The sequence below is a fragment of the Pantherophis guttatus genome, chromosome 7, assembly GCF_059756535.1.
Source record: "Pantherophis guttatus breed Tessera chromosome 7, ASM5975653v1, whole genome shotgun sequence".
NCBI classification, from domain to species: domain Eukaryota; kingdom Metazoa; phylum Chordata; class Lepidosauria; order Squamata; family Colubridae; genus Pantherophis; species Pantherophis guttatus.
This window is the reverse complement of record NC_142069.1, coordinates 27,355,839-27,375,873: the sequence shown is the minus strand read 5'-3', so window position 1 is coordinate 27,375,873 and position 20,035 is coordinate 27,355,839.

The window sequence follows — 20,035 nt, the reverse complement described above, 5'->3', positions numbered from 1 at the left end:
CCAGCAGGTATCAATTTCCAGACTGCTTTCTAGTGATATTGTGTTCCCTTATTTACATAAGAGACTTGTGATAATAGTTTTATGATCAGCTATTAAACCTGTATGGATGAAAAATTGGTTTTGCAACATCTCTGAAAATGCATCTGTTGTTAATTTCCCCTTTTATTAGCTTGCAAGTTTGTGGGGCTTGACATTTATCTGGAACAAATTTTGCAAGATCTCATGAAACATATTGAACTTTATAGGCACATTATTTACAGTCCTTTGAATTTAGGTATCCATACCTCTGTATGGTAAAATATGAAATGAAATCTCTGTAAATATTTCATCCATATTGAGAATGAGCATAATTCTAAGACCAACAAATACCCGTTGTTATAATGATGGTTTTCTACATGCACAGTTTTCTTACCAGATATGGTAAGACTTTTCCTTCTTCCCTTCATTTGGAAATAGCATGTAATGGATGTAACCTAACTAATACTGTTTTTATTCTATTTTTAAGTATTGTTAGCTCTCCAGAGTTATCTATTTTAAGATGACCAAAATTTAATGGTTAAATATAAATGTAACCAAATAAAACCTGGCTATAAGAGCCATGGTGGCGCAATGGCTAGAATGCAGTGTTTCAGACTACTTCTGCTGCCTGCCTGCTGCCTGCAATTTGGCAGTTTGAATCTCACCAGGGTCAAGGTTCACTCAGCCTTCCATCCTTCCAAGGTCGGTAAAATGAGGACCCAGATTGTTGGGGACAATATGCTGACTCTATAAATCAGTTGGAGAGGGTTTTAAAGCACCATGAAGCGGTATATAAGTGCTAATGCTAAGTGCTATTATACACATACATGCCTTTTATGTATAGTTTATTTATTTTCTATTGAATGTATTTGCCACTCAATCATAGCGAATGACTTTGGATGACTTACAGAATTAAAACATTAAAATCCTAATACATATTTTTAAAAGAATAAAACTATTTTAGGTTTGAACTCAGGTTTGTTGTTAGTGAAATGGAAAAAATGTTGGGAGTACTTGGTTCAGTGTGTGGTTTCTGTTCACAGAATCTGAGCCACAGAATCAGATGACTTTTTCATCATTGGCATCCTTCAGTCTCAAGAGACTATGGTACCATGCTGTGGAAAGAGGTCCTAAAACAGCATCTAGTGTGACTAAAAAGGCCAATTTGAGAGTGGCAATCCCTTCCACACTGAGGGCAGATACATTCTGTCCCCTGCCCAGCCCCCAGATTTCGGTGGTTCCGGGACTGCCCCTTTGCCTCAGCCTGCCGAACAAGTGTCTCTTCAAATTGGAGAAGGCCATGCTGCATCTTTAGCCTCCAAGCTGAACAATCGGAGGTCAAGGTTTCCCAGTTGTAAATGTCCATTCCCAGGGCCTTTAGGTCCCTCTTGCAGATATCCTTATATCGCAGCTGTGGTCTCCCTCTGAGGCGCTTTCCCTGCACTAATTCTCCATACAGGAGATCTTTCGGAATCCGTTAAAAAGATGACTTTTTAACAAAATAAATTTAACAGAGATACACATGATGTCAGAGGTATGGTGACTCAGTATCCTAAATGATGCCAGAGAAGATGGCAGTTCAAGTCGTACCGCCACGTGACTCCCATCACTTGCCTCAGCTCCTGCCAACCCAGCAGTTCCAAAGCATCCTACATGCAAATAGATAAATAGGTACCACTCTGGTGGGAAGGTAACACGGTTTCGCTGTACACTTTGTGCTGCAGCATGACATCATGCTGGCCACATGACTGTGGAAATGTGCTAGCTCAATGGCTTAAAGAAACAGAGATGAGCATCACCTCTAAAGTCGGCTATGATTAGCGGAGTAAAACCTGCAGGGACTCCTTACACATAATGCTCCCTGTTAACAAACCTTATTTTGAGTGTTTTTTAAATATGGTGGAAATCACCAGAGTTCCAAAGCTTTTTATTCTGACTATGGAATAGATCAGGCCAATCATAACTCTCCCAATGCTCTGCGCATTCTGAACATTTCTAGTTCTGTGATTTGTTGCTGTTTTATCAGGTCTAATTAGCCTGATTTTTGATACCCTGTCTTCAATATTGCCAGTAAGTTGTAGGATCTGTTCCATCCAATTTGCTTTTGGTGTCAATTAAAGCAAGTGAAGATGAAAAATCAGCTATTTAAGTATGTACTACTGCTCTTTGCTAAGCTCCAAATGCTGATATCTCTAGCTCAGACCATACTGTACCTGCTTAAATAAGATGCTGTCAGTATCTTTAAAAGTATCTTTGCTTTGAGAAATTTAATATTTATGGTCTGTATTATATTTGTATTCTTTGGCTGTTCCTGTTTTGCCAGTAGGTAGCTATTAGCCCAAAGAATATGCTATGCCCTTTTATGATGATAGAAGTACTGTTTGCTATGGTTTAGTTTAGTTCACTCAAAATCAAAGGGTCATTGATTTTTAGGTTTCTATCTGTATCAAAGAAAGTCAGAAGTTACTTTTTTCTACAATTTTCCACTTTTTGTTTGCACTCCCAATTTTGCTTTTCCCCTGCCCTTTTTTTCTTTGCTTTCCTTGTGTATTTTATACCTTTTTGAAATTTAATAATGTTTTTTGGGGAAAAAGAATATTCTCTTTGTACATTATATGCAGCTTAGAAATTATGCTATTGAGGCTTTGTCGTTGTGTATGTGTATTTTTCTATTTGTATATATGTGTTTGTGTGGGAGGTGCTATGTGCATGCTCTTGTTGCAGAATGCTTGTTTCTAAAGCAATGCTTTTTAATTTGTTTATTAAGCATCATGTCCACATTGCCAAATATCGAACCTGTAGTGTGCTTGGATATAAGGAACTGAGCGAAGCTTTAAACCAATACTTGCTGGCTAAGAATGTCATTTAATGTTGTATCTGAGCTGTTGGGAAATGAATCTTGTTGGGATTTGCTCTATGGAGGATACGTTGGCTGTTTGCTTAAGCCATTGTTTTCATTGCTTCCTATGGGAATTTAAAGATAATCATACATTTTTAATTGGAAATTGTTAACTGGAAAAAATAATGGATTTATTTATTTATTTATTTATTTATTTATTTATTTATTTATTTATCAAGAACGTATTAGGTAATAAGTATAAACATGGATTGGATACATAAAATGGATACAAATAGAGAAAACATTAGGACAGGGAAGGTAGACACGCTGGTGCGCTTATGCACGCCCCTTACAGACCTCCTAGGAATGGGGTGAGGTCAACAGTAGACAGTCTTAGGTTAAAACCACAGTCTGGTAGTGCATTCCAGGCATTGACCACTCTGTTGCTGAAGTCATACTTTCCGCAAACGAGTTTGGAGCGGTTCAGTTTAAGTTTGTACTAAACTACTAACCAGAGCATACAAAACATTTGCTAGACCAATTTGCGTGCTCGTGTATTGTTGTGGTTGAAGCTGAAGTAGTCATTGACAGGTAGGACATTGTAGCAGATAATTTTATGAGCTACGCTTAAGTCAGACCGAAGGCAGCGTAGTTCTAAATTGTCTGTAGTGCTAAATATTTTTACATCATTGGCGAAGAGTTGCTTATAATATGATCACAAAGGTCATTTATGTAAAGTATGAAGAATGTTGGTCCTAGAACGCTGCCTTGGGAGAAACCACTATTAACAGGTGCAGGATTTCATAGGGCGCTCCCTATTTTGACCATTTGTTGCCTGTTTGACAGGAACGCGACTATCCAATTATGTAGGGGTGCAGAGATGCCATAGGATTTTAGTTTTAGAAGTAGTTTGTCATGTACCACTGAATTAAAGGCTTTAAAGAAGTCTATATAATTTGTATCTATTACTTTGCCCTGATCAAGATTTGTAGTCCATATGTTCTTGCAGTGTAGAAATTGTAGATTACAGAATAATTTTTTCTGAAACCAAATTGTTTATTAGAGAGTAGGTTGTTTTTTTCTAGATGGAGGGTAATGAAATTTGATCCCTTGGGCCATTCCAAATAAGCCTGAATAATCTAACTATGAAAGAGCCAATTTGGTGTATTAGTTAAGGCACAAGGCTAGAAATTGGGAGAGTGTGAGTTTTACTGCTTTAGCCACCAACCCATTGGGTCAATCATTTTCTCTAAGCCCTAGGAAAGAGGCAGTGGCAAACCACGTTTGAAATATTTCCAAGAAAACTGCAGACTTCTCCTGGCAATTACCAGGAGTCTACACTGAGATAGATAGATAGATAGATAGATAGATAGATAGATAGATAGATAGATAGATAGATAATACCCATTGACATTCAAATTTAATATTCCAAATTGCAGGGGTTTTCAAGGTTGCCAAATCATCAGGTCTACTGTATATTGAGAAGTTTCCAAATATTTTAACTAAATATTCACAGTCAGGCACTGCAATGCAATTTTATTTTTGTGTGAAACTCATAACTAACACATCTATAAGAAATGTTTGGTTGGAAACGTTCGGGTTAGCCAGTTGACCAGTGGAAAACAAAACTGCCTCAAAATATAAAATACAAGTACATTTAGAAAATAATATATGGAAAAATAATTCAATGGTGTTATGCAGACTGTGTCTAAATTTACTCAAGAAGATATAGCCTAAAGATTTCTAGTACAACCATCCTCTGGAGATAAAACAGGATTGAGACAGAAAAGGACAACTTTAATTAAAATTCATATATACTGAGCCTTCACTATCAGATCAAAATAGTAGGAATAGAACAGGAACAAGGAAAACACCAGGAAAGGATTTATAGAAAAAATATCTCTGAGGCACTATGAGAATGGCAGTAATAAAAACAAATGACACACCAGATGTGCAATTTCCAAGTTGTATTGAATATACTTCTTCTATGCTTCTCATATTGGTTCTATTCTTTCTGAATCAATGGCAGTTCAACAAAGTAAGTTTTGGATGGAGAACAAAACATAAAAAAGAAGAATATTGTTGTAAGAGGTAAGCCAAGAGAATGATATTTGGGTTAGTGTTAACTATCTAAACACTCAATAACCACTCACTTTCAAGGCCATCAAACATGACACAAATAGCCTGATAATATATAGGAAAGACATGAAGAAAAAGCTATGGCAGCTGTAGCGTAAAAATGCCATTTAAATTTAATGCCATTCAGAATGGAACTGAATAATCAACTGTTTCATTTCATTTTATTGTTCTTTGAATGAAGAAAGAATCTACACAACCTGTCCTAAATTAGGACTTTTGCTAACTCCTAATGTAGGAAATTAGTTTAGCCATATGAAGCTCTATGATTTACTATAAGTATTGGTCAAGGGAGCTTAGTGCTTAATTCTCCACTCCTGTTCTCATTGCTATGGAAGGAGACTCATTGGCTAGAGATCAAGGATGAGTAAGTTGACCACTATTTGTCAGGCAACTGTGCTGATTGTAACCGGTTCTCCAATAGCAGAGACTAATAACTATTCAGATAGACCAGTTGGCTCAAACTAAACCAGGAGATAGAACAGATAAAACAGAATATCGTACATAAGGAATCAAGCAAATTTACTATCAACTTGAATGATATATCTCTATATTACTTCCCCAGTCACTAAGTCCACATAGGTTTTATAATTAGCCTACTGATAGGATTATAAACAGAGTGACCCCTGTTTCTTATTCAAGTTAGCAGAGATTTGGACAAGTGCATAAATTTGTGACATGCCTGAAAGTTAATTTCAAGGATTTGATCAAGCAAATACCATTAATTGTGAAATCCCAAAACTTTAATATGTTGTTGAGCTTCTGCTCATGTCAAATATGTTACCTCTTAATACTCTATTTAATGTAATAGGAAGAAGCTCCCATTACAATTGGAAGTCATGGCTGAATTTTTAATAGGATCATCCCTTACATAAGACCATTTAAAGTCATGAACTTTATTTAACCATTACCAGGGACAACATAAATCAACCCTCAAGTTTTGTTTCCAGCTTCCCATCACTCTAAAGTTATGTCTGGTTGTACATATAACTTTCTGGTCTTAGAATGTCCTCCTTGTTCCTTGCACAGTTTTGTCTTGCCACCCCTTCACACCTCAGCGACTTCAAAATATAAGGCAGAGTCTGTACTTGTAATGTAGAAAGTGCAGGCCTGAGTGTTTTATTGGAAAGGGTTTTCAGACACTGAACAGTCTTGAGCAACACCCCCTCTCTGTGAATACCCTTGCAAACCTAAGGTTGATGAGATGACCATGCAATAAAATTTCTGCTTTTACCAGCAGTTTTGATTCTAAATGGGAAGTGAGTTGAGAAGGAAGTAGATACAGTGACTGCCTATAAGTTCATATGTGAGAGAATCTTCTGAAGGGATGGGATTTGTAGGAAATGACCAGGCAGAGTCTGAGTATGGGGTCAAACACATTATCAGTCTGGAGTCCCTATGCCCTGAAAGAGACCTAAGTTTGGTCCTCCTTGAAATCTGTTGATTGATTCTTATCTGGAGCCAATTCACAAATTTTTTTGGTTTGATTTATATGCCGCCCTTCTCCAGAGACTCAGGGCAGCTTACAATGCATTAAGCAATAGCCTTCATACTTTTGTATATTTATACAAAGTCAGTTTATTGCCCCCACAATCCGGGTCCTCATTTTACCTACCTTAGAAAGGATGGAAGGCTGAGTCAACCTTGAGCCTGGTGAGATTTGAACTTGCAGTAATTGCAGGCAGCTGATGTTAATAACAGTGCTTTAGTTTGCTGCACCACCAGGCTCTGGTGACCATTAGTAGATCAGATTCTTGTAGATTGCACAGAATAAATTCACAATGCTTTTGAATTCTATCCTGGTTCCAGTTTCTTGTACATCCTGACAGATTGCCATCACAGAAGAAATGGAGGAGGAGACATACCCTTCTTCCTACTGGTTTGTGTCAACAAGGGAAAGATGTGGACAAAACAAAAATGATGGATGTCCTGCCAGGTCCAACCAAAGAGGAAAACATGAAGACGGGAGAAGGAGAGAAGCCAGAAGTCAAGAAAGGGAAAGGGAGAAACACCAGTATATCCCAATACATAGAAAGCAAGTAGAGGATAAAGGGCTGTGCAAGAGAGAAATAAAGTGAAAGCCAGTGTTTTTCAGACTACAGCTAGTATATATATTAACATTTAATATCTACTCAAAGACACTAAGCATAATACAAAGAATCTGTTAATTTGTGGGAAGGGTAAGAAATAAAAACTACTATATAGGTAGCACTGAAATACTCAGAGTGGCAGTGGATAATTAACTGATTCTTTTAGATTCATTCTTATTTCAATAAACATCCTTATCTAATAGAATTGGAGTGTCTAGGCATGTAAAGTGAGAAGGTCTTAATCTACTGCCAAATCCTGGTTGACGGAACTGACACTTTTTCACATTTTTGGTGCCTGTTGTTGATTACGATGGTTCTGAAGACAACACACAAAAAAAGAGCCAATAAGATTGTAACTAAGTTTATGACTAGACGATACCTTTCTAAAATAAGTCACCAATGTAACTGGGTTTGGGAAAGATGATGAATCCAAGTTTATTCATTCATTAAATTTATTTTTTTGTTTATTTATTTATTTTGCTGCCTATTTTGCGTGAATCACATTAACACTTTCTATTTATCAGGGAGGAAAAATTAAAAAAAGATGAAGGCTTTGAAAACTTACTTAGCATCAGCATACAAAACCTTTTGTTCCTTTCTTGCAATAATCCGTTATAGAGATATGCTCTTTGTTGAACTTTTGATTATATTAACAACAACAAAAAATTCACTATTAAAAAATCTATTTGGAAATATTCTATCAGCTCCAGAATATGCCTTTCTACAACACAGTCATAAGGTAATAGTAAACTTCAAATGCTATGTTCTCCAGGACCCAGCAGGTGAAGTGATAAAAGTTTAAGGGAGTCATAATCTAATTATGTCTGGCAGGTCACAGGTTCTGCACTCTACCCTAGAGAAGCAGCCAAAACTTTTTATTATCTCTCAACCTTTAATTTACCTGACCTGCTCTTATTAAACTGTAAAATGTAGACCAAGCAGCTAGAATTTAAAGAGGAGGAAAAAGCAGTATGGATGTCAGGATCAATGGTTTAGAACTTGTTACTAAGAATAAATTGGACTCAGACAAGGACAGTCTGAAACCTGCACCTAGGGATGTAGCCCTAGAGCCTTAATTGGGTGAAGGACTATGGTAAGACTCTATTGTCCTCTGTGCCTACTAGTGATGAGACAGATTCCCTTTCTCTTCTTCTTCTTCCTTACGGGTGGTAAAGCAAAACTAATATTACCCTCTATAGGGAAGATGAGCTTAATCTTCAGTGAGCCTCAGTCCGCCCATTTGCAGAGCAAGGATGTTATTAAATGAAGGTGGTAAAGGGGACCCCATCATAATGACTTTTTAATTACCTCACTCTTTACTTTATTGCTTTCCTACAGCCCCCCAATGAAAACCAACACTAGCAGTTTCTTTTAGAAATGTTAATTACTTTTGTGGATAATTAAACTTGCAGTATTTCTGCAACTTCTGACCTCACTTAATAACTGGAGAGAAGGTGAGGCAAGGGACGATGTGTGCTTTATTAAGATTGGGAAATACAAACCACGAAAAACTCTATTAAAAAAAAGAAGACGAAGAAGAGGATCAGCATCTGAAGCCATCAAAGTTTCACCAGGCATCTTCTGTATAATAAAATGATAAATATATTTTTTAAAAAAATCTCCTTCTATTTAGCATCTATGTCAAGATCATACAGTTTTGCTTTTAGAGCTGCTCTCTTCTTTGTTTCCATGTGATTAAATAATACAGTTCTATTACCCAGAGTGAGATCAACAGAGGTTTTTCTATTAAAAGGTTTATCGAATAGAACTGTACTTTAACTCCTGTTTTGCATTTTTGTGTACTGTTATGCAAATAGAAAGAGAGGAATCACCATACTTTGAGTCAATAAGAAGTTGCTTCAAATGGCAGTAAGAATATGGCAGAATGAATAAACTGGCATAAGAAAGATACACTAATTTTTTCAAAAGATATACACAATAGGTTTTGGGCAATGACATGGATTAAGTGCTAAATGACAGGCAGACAAAAAGTATTTTGAGCAAGTTGAAAGAATGGGATAGAAGCAGATGAGGTTGGGGCACATCTTTCTCCAAAAAGGTACAGACACATTTTGCCAAATTTGGTTATGGAAAGTTGAAAAAAATTCTAAGACAATCTGATTAGATTTAGAACTTTTCAAAGTAGGTCTCCTTCAGATTTGTTGGCCATGAATTCCTATAATTTACAATCAAACATTGTAGATGGTTGTAAGCTATGGTAATTGATGAGCATGCACATTGGGAAGGCAGCTACCTAGGCCATTAAATAGTCATTTGCATACATAGAAATGGAAACTGAAGGATAAACGAATAAATGAATAACACTGGGTCCTCTAGTTATGACAGTTAAAGATTCAATCCCCACTTTTAGCAACCATATCCATGTGACTAAGAAGTAACAAAAATTAACAAAGTATTCAATCCTTGAACACTGTTATGACTGAAATAAAGTGAATTTTTTTGGGGGGGTATACTTCCTTTCGATCTTGCAAGCAAAACAGGGATTAAGTTCAGTTTCCTGAGAGATGAGAATATTGTTTTATATTCTGTTCATACACAATAGAATTCTATTCCTGCATCTTAATCCTTTCTGACCAAAAAAGAAGGAATATTATTCACCTGAACAAAGCAAGATGAAACTGGCAACAGGTAAAGGAAACCAGCTCAACTAGAATAGAATAGAATAGAATAGAATAGAATAGAATAGAATAGAATAGAATAGAATAGAATAGAATAGAATAGAATAGAATTCTTTATTGGCTAAGTGTGATTGGACACACAAGGAATTTGTCTTGGTGCATACGCTCTACATAAAAGAAACATAAAAGAAAAGATACATTCGTCAAGAATCATAAGGTACAACACTTAATGATAGTCATAGGGAACAAATAAGCAATCAGGAAACAATATCAATATAAATCGTAAGGATACAAGCAGCAAAGTTACAGTCATAGAGTCATAAGTGGAAGGAGATGGGTGATGGGAACAATGAGAAGATTAATAGTAGTGCAGACTTAGTAAATAGTTTGACAGTGTTGAGGGAATTATTTGTTTAGCAGAGTGATGGCATTCGGGAAAGAACTGTTCTTGTGTCTAATTGTTCTGATATGCAGTGCTCTATAGCATCATTTTGAGGGTAGGAGTTGAAGCAGTTTATGTCCAGGATGCGAGAGGTTTGTAAATCTGTAAATACAGACCTAATAAGGAAAATGTGACAAGATAACTAGGCAAAATTTTTATTTCATTGCAAAATGAAGACATGTATATAATCTCATCAAGTTCCACCACTTATGACCAAAGCATGATGGACGTTTCCAGCATCTCTGCCACCTCTAAAAAGAATGTGGTTTTTTTAAACAATAAAATGCCTGTTCTTACACAAACTTAACTGGTAGAATTTCCTACTCCACAGTTCAGAACTAACCTTTCTATTGTCCTCTGTTCCTTTTCTGTAAATTGGAATATTGGGAATCAAATAGCCTGGCCTTGCCTCAAGCACAGATTTTTTTTTTTCTTTCCACCTTCTCTGTGAGCTTAATAATTAAACAGATTAATGCTTTGAAAAAGCCTTTATCAGTGTTTTGGCTTTAACCTAGTGGTGGGATTCAGCCAGTTCGCACCACTTCGGGAGAACCGATTGTTAACTTTCTGGGCAGTTTGGCAAACTGGTTGTTGGAAGAAATCATTAGGGCAGAGAACCGGTTGTTAAATTACTTGAATCTCACCACCGATTTAACCATGTTAATATATACTGTATGGCCTCCTTTTAAGGCCCTGTCTTAGCGTATACAAACTATTTTATGGAGATGATGGCCTTCATAACCATGCCAAAGGGCAAGGTAATATGGAAAAGAAATATTGGGCATATAAATTGCAGCAAATATGTGAGAGTATCAGGTCTGGGAATTCAAGTTGTCAGAATATGATCTATGCTAATAGGCAACAGAGAGAAATACATTATGGTGCATTTGTTCAGTGTCTTATTCTTTAACTCATATATAGCACTGGCAACGTTTACCACAACTGGAAGCAAGAAATTATAAACCGAAATTCAATTTTCTTTGTAACTGTAGTACTGAGAGGAACCTTCACCAAATCTAGGTCTTAAAGTGTTTTTAAGGAAGGAAGAGTTCAATGAATACCTAAAGAATGGAGTGTATTTGCTGCAACTCATACATTCATATATTTTTTTGGTGAGTGTGGGGGAGAGCAGTCTTATGTCACTGTAGGTATGCAAGCTACTTTAAAAGATTAGAAAAAGGAGGGGGGGGAAAAGCAAGAAATACCTTCATCCCGCCCCTTTTTTTTTTCACTTAAAATATAAAAAATCATTTCTCAGAGCAGAAAAAATAAGGTTAAACTGAGTTTGTTTAGGCTAGTATTTATCTCAATCAGAATCCACTAACACGTATATTTTTTCCTATCTCTATCCCTATCCTTTTAGAGAATTCTCTTATATCTATATCTCTGTATCAAACTATATTTCTTCAGTACTTAGTCATTCAGGCAGAGATGAAATAGAGAACTGGGTAAGTGAATCTTTGGGGATTCCAATGCAAACCTAATTTTCTCCTCACCTTCAGGTATAGATCAGAATGTAATGACCTTTTCTTTTCTTGCTTCTTCAAATTTTGCAGTACACTTTTAAGAAATGTATTATTTTTAGCAGTCAATAGTGATCATGACAAATATTGTGCCTGTTAGTTCACTTGAGCTGTACAGATCTTGAAGGAGTGGTAAAGTTGCTTTGCCACCGTGTCATCATATGACCTATCATTATTGTCTACATGTTTTCTGGGGGGAGAGATAACTTCACATAAATTTGACATATTCCAATGCGGCCCAGCAGAGCAGGGTTGGCATTCACTTACCTTCGCTACTGGTTCACAAATGTGAGTGCGCGCATGACACCTCCGCACATGCGCAGGAACTTCTGTGCATGGACAGAGCATCAAAACAGGACGTGATGATGTCCAGGTGGGTGGGCGGAGCCTCCTGCAGCCACCACTACCAATTCGCCCGAACCGGATAGAACCGACTGAATACCACCACTGCAGCACAGCTATCACTAGAGTGGAAATGTCAGTATTCTAGAGCTCTGCTATTATGGAGGTTACCATAATCAAGTACACATTATACAATCTGCTCTAGTTTTTCATGCATAATAGCCAGAGTGGCTGTCCCCTTCTGGGTCAGCACACTAGTAGCTATTCCACAATAGACACCCATCACCTAAAATAAGAAATTTTCTGCCAAAAACGGGTTCTCTTCAAAGAATGATATCTCAGATCCTAAGACAGACCTGTCTTCTATACCTGTCTGGATAGCTACTGAATTGAAGGATTAATGTACAAAGTACTCTGTTGCTGTCGTCAGAAGATCAAAATCCCTAGGTTTTCAGAAGGACCCTTACAGAAAAAGCTGGGGTGGTGTGGTGGCTCAGTGATTAAGAAACTGGGCTTGTCAGCTGGAAAGCCAGCAGCCCAGGCTTGAGACCTGAGCTCCATGCAAAAGGGTGACTCCTGTCCTCATCTCAGTTCCTGCCAACTTAGCAGCTTGAAATCATGCAAATGTGATAAATAGGTAGCACTAGGATGGAAGGCAACAGCACTCTGTGACGTCATGCTGGTCACGACTGCAGAAATGTCTTTAGACAGCACTGGATCAATGGCCTTGAAACTGAGATGATCAGCGCCCCCTAGAGTCGGCAATGACTAGCAGAGTAAAATCCATAGGGACTCCTTTACCTTTTATTACAGAAAGAGACCTACGTTTAGGAATTAACGTAGATGAAAGAATTTGAAACAGAGACAAATTTCCCAGCACTTGGATGTAAAACTATGGTATTTGGATGTAAAATCATGGCAAGACTATAACATTTGGAGACCTTGGAATGGTTGCAGAAGGATAAAATGATATTCTGTAATCCTCTAATCCTCAAAAGCCTATTAGATAATATACAGAAATAGTTTATCACAAATGTGGAAGTGGCAATTTAGATCAGAAAACATATCACTCACTTTTCATCATTTCCTTCCCATTGCTGTTCATTTACACAATTATTTTCATCAGGCAACCCCTGGTCATTCAAGCTCACCCACATGCACTAATGTGGGAAATGTCAATGAATATTCCATCTGTTTAATTGGCAATCCATTAGCCAATATAGAGAATCAGACCAGAACTTGCTGCAGGAAGACATCAAATAGTAAGACTCAAATCACCATGAATTAAGGCCACAGGATCAATCTTCCTACAGCTTCTTTAACTTGGTACCTTGCTGATGTGTATCAGCTCTGGCTGTACAATAATTGGGTTGTAATTCAAAACATTTGTGAGCCACCTCACAAATAACAATGTTTGAATTAACAGAGGCAATTAAGAGACAGAAGAATAATAAAACTCCAGGACCAGATGGCTTACCGGCAAAATTCTAAAAACAATTGCAAGACCCCCTGGGACTGGTACTACTGGAAATTTACAATGAAGTCTTACTAAAAGCTAAGATACCAAAATCCTGGATGGAAGTAAATATCACCCTCATACCAAAAGAAGATGCAAATTTATCGCAGATTAAAAACTATAGACCCATCTCACTTTTAAATGTGGACTATAAAATTTATACATCAATAATACCCTGTTTTCCCCAAAATAAGACATTCCCTGATAATAAGCCCAATCGGGCTTTTGAGCGCATGGCAATAAGGCCAAGTACTTATTTCAGGGTTCAAAAAAATAAAAGACAGGGTCTTATTTTTGGGGAAATATGGTAGCTGAAAGATTGAAGAGATTCCTGAATGAATTTATACATTCGGATCAGAATGGTTTCCTGCCAAATATAAAAATCAAAAATAACATGAGAATAATTTTGAACACATTGGAATATTATGAAGCACACCCAGAAAAATAAATGGTGCTGATGTTTCTTGACACGTAGAAAGCATTCGACAATGTAAATTGGTGATTCATGATACTGCAGATAAAATATATGGAATTTGGGGGAAAATTCACCAATATGATCAAGGCAATACACACAAAACAGACTGGAAAAGTGTTTGTGAATGGGGACGTAACAGAGAATATTAATATTAAAATAGGCACAAGACAAGGATGCCCATTGTTATTATTTATTATTATTTATTCTGACTCTGGAATAGCCAAGGAATCTGCTCTGGAATCTGCCAAGTTATAGAAATAAAAGGCATGGGGATAAAAAAAAGACCAATACAAACTACAAGCTTTTGCAGATGATGTGGTGTTTATTATAGAAGAACTGCAAGAAACGGGACCCAAACTATTAAAAAAAATAGAAGACTATGGTGATGTTGCAGGATTGAAAATAAACAAAGAGAAAACTAAAAGTAAGTTAAAAATCTTACAAAGGAACAGAAAAAAGATTTAATATATAACTTAGAATGTGCAGAAATGAATACACTAACATTTGAAATTAAAGAAGACACTGAATATTTTGAGGTATGGGATCTGTTCTATCGATGGTTAAATAAGAGAAACAGGAGTTAGAATCTCGAAGATTACAAGAGAAAGATTAATCTCACTTCTAGGGTTGTTTACTGTAATTTATTAATTTTGATTAATAAGTTTGATAAATATTAATAAGATTAATATTTTGATTAGTATTACTAATTAATATGTATTAATGTTATGAGGGAAAAGCACTGTTATTATGATACTACCATTAGATGATACTATTATTATGACTATGACAGATACTACTCCAAAGAACTGTAACCAGGCAACACACTGTATATATGGATTTTGAACATGTTGCTTTTTTTTATCTATATTATTAAAAAAAAAACACATTTGTGAGCCACCTAATGGGAGAAATTCTAGTCTAAAAACATCCTGTTAGTCTGAGGACTGCTTTTAATAGCTACTTTTATCTTTATAGCAGAGCCTAAATTCTATAAAAGTGAGACTTGCTTAAAATACCCAGGACAGACAGGCTCACCCTTCTTCATAAATCACAGAGCTTTGTGGAGTTACAAAGGGACAATTTATTTATTTATTTGTTGGTTGGTTGGATCCTTCCTTCCTTCCTTCCTTCCTTCCTTCCTTCCTTCCTTCCTTCCTTCCTTCCTTCCTTCCTTTACTGAATTTATCTACCCTTCTAACCTGCCTCCTGCTTGTACACTTTTATTTTACATTTTTAACATGAAGTATTCAGAATGAGGTCATTTTAATTGTTTATCCCAATTTTTGCCCAAAGGGTTGTCCTAATTATCAGGACATCCAGCTTCAAGTACTGATATGCAGGTAGGCGCCCAACATTTATTGTGGTGATTAGTGAATAATATTCTAGCTTCAACAAACAATACATAATTAGCAGAAGAAGACATACTCAAGTTCTTTTTGGAATAGAAATAAACCTCAGATATTTTCCTGGATGGATAAAAAAATAAATAAATAAATAGGGAGAACTTGCAAAACCAGTCTAATTAATCACAAGTAATTTGACCATCAAATTTTGACAACATTTGAGGCATGTTTTGAATTTCTGTGTCATCCTCTAATGATGTCCTTTGCTCCTGTAAATTTAGGGTTGTGTGCAGTATAAGATGAATTTTTATTAGCTTTCACTTTATTTTAAATTAAGCAAGAAGAGGAGGGAGTACAATGCAAAAACAGAATTGGGAAAGGAAGGATGAGAATGTTCTGCCTTGGGAGACCTTGGAGGATATGCTGAATGAGTGTAATCAAAGTCAGTCCAGTAGGCATTTAACAGAACCGTTCCTAATTACAGCCTAACTGGAAAGCTTAAAATAATTTCTAGCCAGATTGTTTTATTTTTATTTTCTTTATTCTGTTTGACCTGAAGTCACTAGGCAGAGATAAAAATTCAGCTGGGAATTAATTTGGGGTATGTGGATCAGGTAATTGAATACAACCTAGTCAGTCTGACCTTAATAAGCTTGGGATAATTTCTAGACAAACTGATTTTCCAGGAGTTGTTTCTCTAAGCTATCTTGATTTACTAATTCATGCTTTTCACATTGAATCTCATTTCTTTCCATAAACAGGCTAACACCCCCACCCCACCCCCCAGTTTGTACAGTTTCACATGTGACATGTTTGAATAATAATGTTCGAAGCACCTCTTTCTCTCCTCTGAACTATGTGATAATCTGGGAAGCCCTTGTTTGCTCCTACTTTCTTTCCCAGGAATAGCAGTAGCACTTAGACTTATATACCGCTTCACAATGATTTACAGCTCTCTCTGAGTGGTTTACATAGTTAGCCTATTGCCCCCAACAATCTGGGTCCTCATTTTACCGACCTCAGAAGGATGGAAGGCTGAGTCAACCTTGAGCCAGTGAGACTTGAACTGCCAAACTGCTGGCAGCCAGTGATCAGCAGAAGTAGCCTGCAGTACTGCATTCTAACCACTGTGCCACCACGGCTCTTAAGAGACACTGCAGTTAAGAAACACTCAATATCTCTGTTGATACTTGAAACAGGGAGCAAAATTGGAATATGATATTCATATCTAAAAATAATCACTAAAAGTTTCAAAGAATGAATGAAAACAGAAGCTAATAGTCATAGAACAGGAAAGCAAGTTAATGAACATCTACTTCTGACTGTCAACATAGACATGTCTTTACTTTCAGAGACAGTAAAGAACATAGTTACAGGCTCTTCTTGCAGATGAATGCAAGCAAATGCAAGCATGGGAGGTATCTGTAGAGGGACCAAGTGGGGCAGGTGACAAAATGTGCATTGTGATATCAGAATGCCACCCCTGTGATTTCTGTTCATATTGTATATCAGATGCCTATGGATAGAAGCAAGACAGTTTGATATCAACACACTCAGGACTCATAGCAGAAACTGTAACACATCATCTAGAAAATATAGCTCTCCGACCCATTCAACAAAAGGTATGGATTCTATATGTAGATGATACCTTTGTCATAATAAAAAAGGAATAACTAGATACATGCATGAAGTAATCAACAACACCTTCAAAGGAATAAAATTCACAAGACAAAAAGAAACCAACAAACCACTCTCCTTCCTGGATATCCTCATCAACAGAGGAGCTGGTGACAAATTAGGTTTAGGTTTAGGTTTAGGTTTTATTTGATTTATATACCGCCCTACTCCCGAAGGACTCAGGGTGGTGAACAGCCACAAGATAAAACATATAAATACAAAATTTAAAAGCAAAATAAAACCGAATTAAACAATTTGGCCCAAGACAGATTTAAAACACCCCAATAATTAAAAACAAATTTAAAATTTACATTTTAAAAGGTAAAAAGGGAAAGTTAGGCCAGGCCAGCCTGATGGAATAAAAAGGTCTTGAGAGCGCAGTGGAAGGTGCGCAGATCCGAGATCCTCCATATCTCCGGGGGGAGCTCATTCCAGATAGTAGGTGCCCCCACAGAGAAGGCTCTCTCCCAGGGGCCGCCAGTCGACATTGTTTGGCCGACGGCACCCAGAGGAGCCCCTCTCTATGAGAGCATACCGGCTCACACAAGTCTATTGAAAAACCACCCACACTAACCAAGTGTTCCACTACCAAAGTAGCAACCTAACTTCCCACAAGAGGAGCTGCATAAGATGTAGCTCATTATTCAGATGTTCTCACTGCAGTGACTTAGAATACCAGAAAAAGAAAGCAAACCACCTTATACAATATTTTCCAACAAAATGGAATCCACACAGCTTTCTCAAAAGTGCCTGACAATTCAACTCACTCTGCCATACATCAAAAACAACTCAGAAACAACCAACCTGTTGTATACCATGTGGTAATAATAGTTACTACCATATGACATACAAACCAACTAAAGCCCTCCAAAACAACTTAAGTAAACCCAATAGCCCACAAAAAACAAACAAACAAAAAAAAAAGCAGGAACCATCTATTCTACAACTTACAGTGTAAAAATTGTAACAGGAACAGGCAGGCAAAAGACTAGCATAGCGCATCCATAAACACAATGAAAGCTCCTTTATTTCACAATACATGGACAGATTCAACTATAGTTTCAGCTGCTATATTAAACCAAGCTAGATCCAAAAATGTTGGGGGGTTCCTGGAAGGTTGGCACTCAATCAGCCATCAACAAGCACATAGAGATAAACAACATTTACAAACCATTCAAAAGAGAGAATAAAAAAAGCTAAAAGGCAAATGAAACAATCTTTGCCAGCAGTCAATACTCAGATAAACAGGGATTAAAACCAGGAGGAACACCAGACAAATAATCAAACAGCAAATACAGCCTAATGAAGGAACTACCAAGGAAAAAGCAACACCTCCACCAATACTGACAGTGCATGCTATTGTACATAAACAGAGAGCAAACCCTATCCCCTCCTAGCATTGAAGATGTAACTTAGTCCAGTAATGAAACATCTACAAGAAAACAATCAAGTTCAGAGAGCACAAAGGATATCACAGTACTTTCTTCAGATCAGATAGTTATATTTCTTGAAACATATTTTTGCTCTTTTGAGTTTGATAAAGAGAAGGAATCAAGTTGTTGGCCAGTAATGTTGGCAGGTGTTTTCTGAGATGGTTTTTCAATTCTTCTGCAATCAATGATCTTAAAATAACTAAGTGTATGTACTCCACTCACGACATGTTTAACAATTTTGTTATTGAATCATATAAGCGAACGTTAACATCTGGAAAGCATCATTCTTCCTTTCATCACCAAGATAGAATTTGGTTATATTTGGATCACTCATTTGGGTTTTTAGTTAGTTTATAATGTCTAGTGTGACATCATTCCAAAATCCAGAACTTTTTAATTTCTTTCAGTGCTTGGCCTTTTGATAATTGTCTGATTTTAAAATTTCATTTTAGAAGCCAGGATTTCAAAGTAGTAATATTTATATTGATGAACTAAGGGGGATATTTGAGTTTTAGGCACAGCAAGATTGATGCTTTGTAATGAGACCTGGGAATCACTATGCGTATTTTGGAAGCTTTAGTGTCCATCAATCCTCCTTAAGGAAAAAAACCCAAACCCATGCTTTTTATGGGCAGGAACCTGGATTAATCACAGGGTAGTTATAAATTAATCAGAGGAAAAGATGAAGACCCAATGCTGGCTTTTTCAAACTGGGAAGCATGAACATCCTGTAGATTATTACAAAGTGGTAGAAATGCTGTTAAATATGCTGTGATGCATCATCTAAAAAATAGATATCTAAAAAAATAATAATCTAAAGAAGAGGTGTACAAACTTTGAGATCAAAGAGTCCAGAAAATAGGAAAACAGATTTCAGCACACTATTAAAGAATGCCATCAGTTTGTGACAGAAACATGAAAACATATTTAGATAATACACAACATGTATATCACATATATTTATATATACAGAATACACAACATTCTGTATATATAAATATATGTGATATACATGTCCCTGTTCAAATTTCCACTAGGGAATTTATTATTTCATTTGTTGTTGGTCTTATTTATTGCTTGCTGCTTTATCTGTTTGTTTTCTTGCAAGCATTCAGCATCATAGATGCTGTAGTTGAGTAAGAAAATTATTTCATACCTACATACAGGCTGTCATTTGATAACAATCGAAAGCAGCAGTAAAGCATGATTTCTGGATAGGGATAAAGAAAGTTTACTCTTTCTGCTTTTCTGGGATTTTAATTTCTGGACTAGTAGTTGTATCTTTTGTGCTATATGTCTATGTTTGTCAGATTGGTTCTGGAATGGATAGAGTTTTAAGTTTTTAAAAAATCTATAACTGTTAAAAACCCCAATGTACTTTAGATATGTGTTAATATGGCCATTCCAGAATCCTTCAAGGACAATCTTTGCTCTTCAAAGAGCCAATGGTACTGCGCCACCAAAGAGCCTTGGTGGCGCAGCAGACTAAAGTGCTGATAAATAACACCAGCTGCCTGCAATTACTGCAAGTTCAAATCTCACCAGGCTCAAGGTTGACTCAG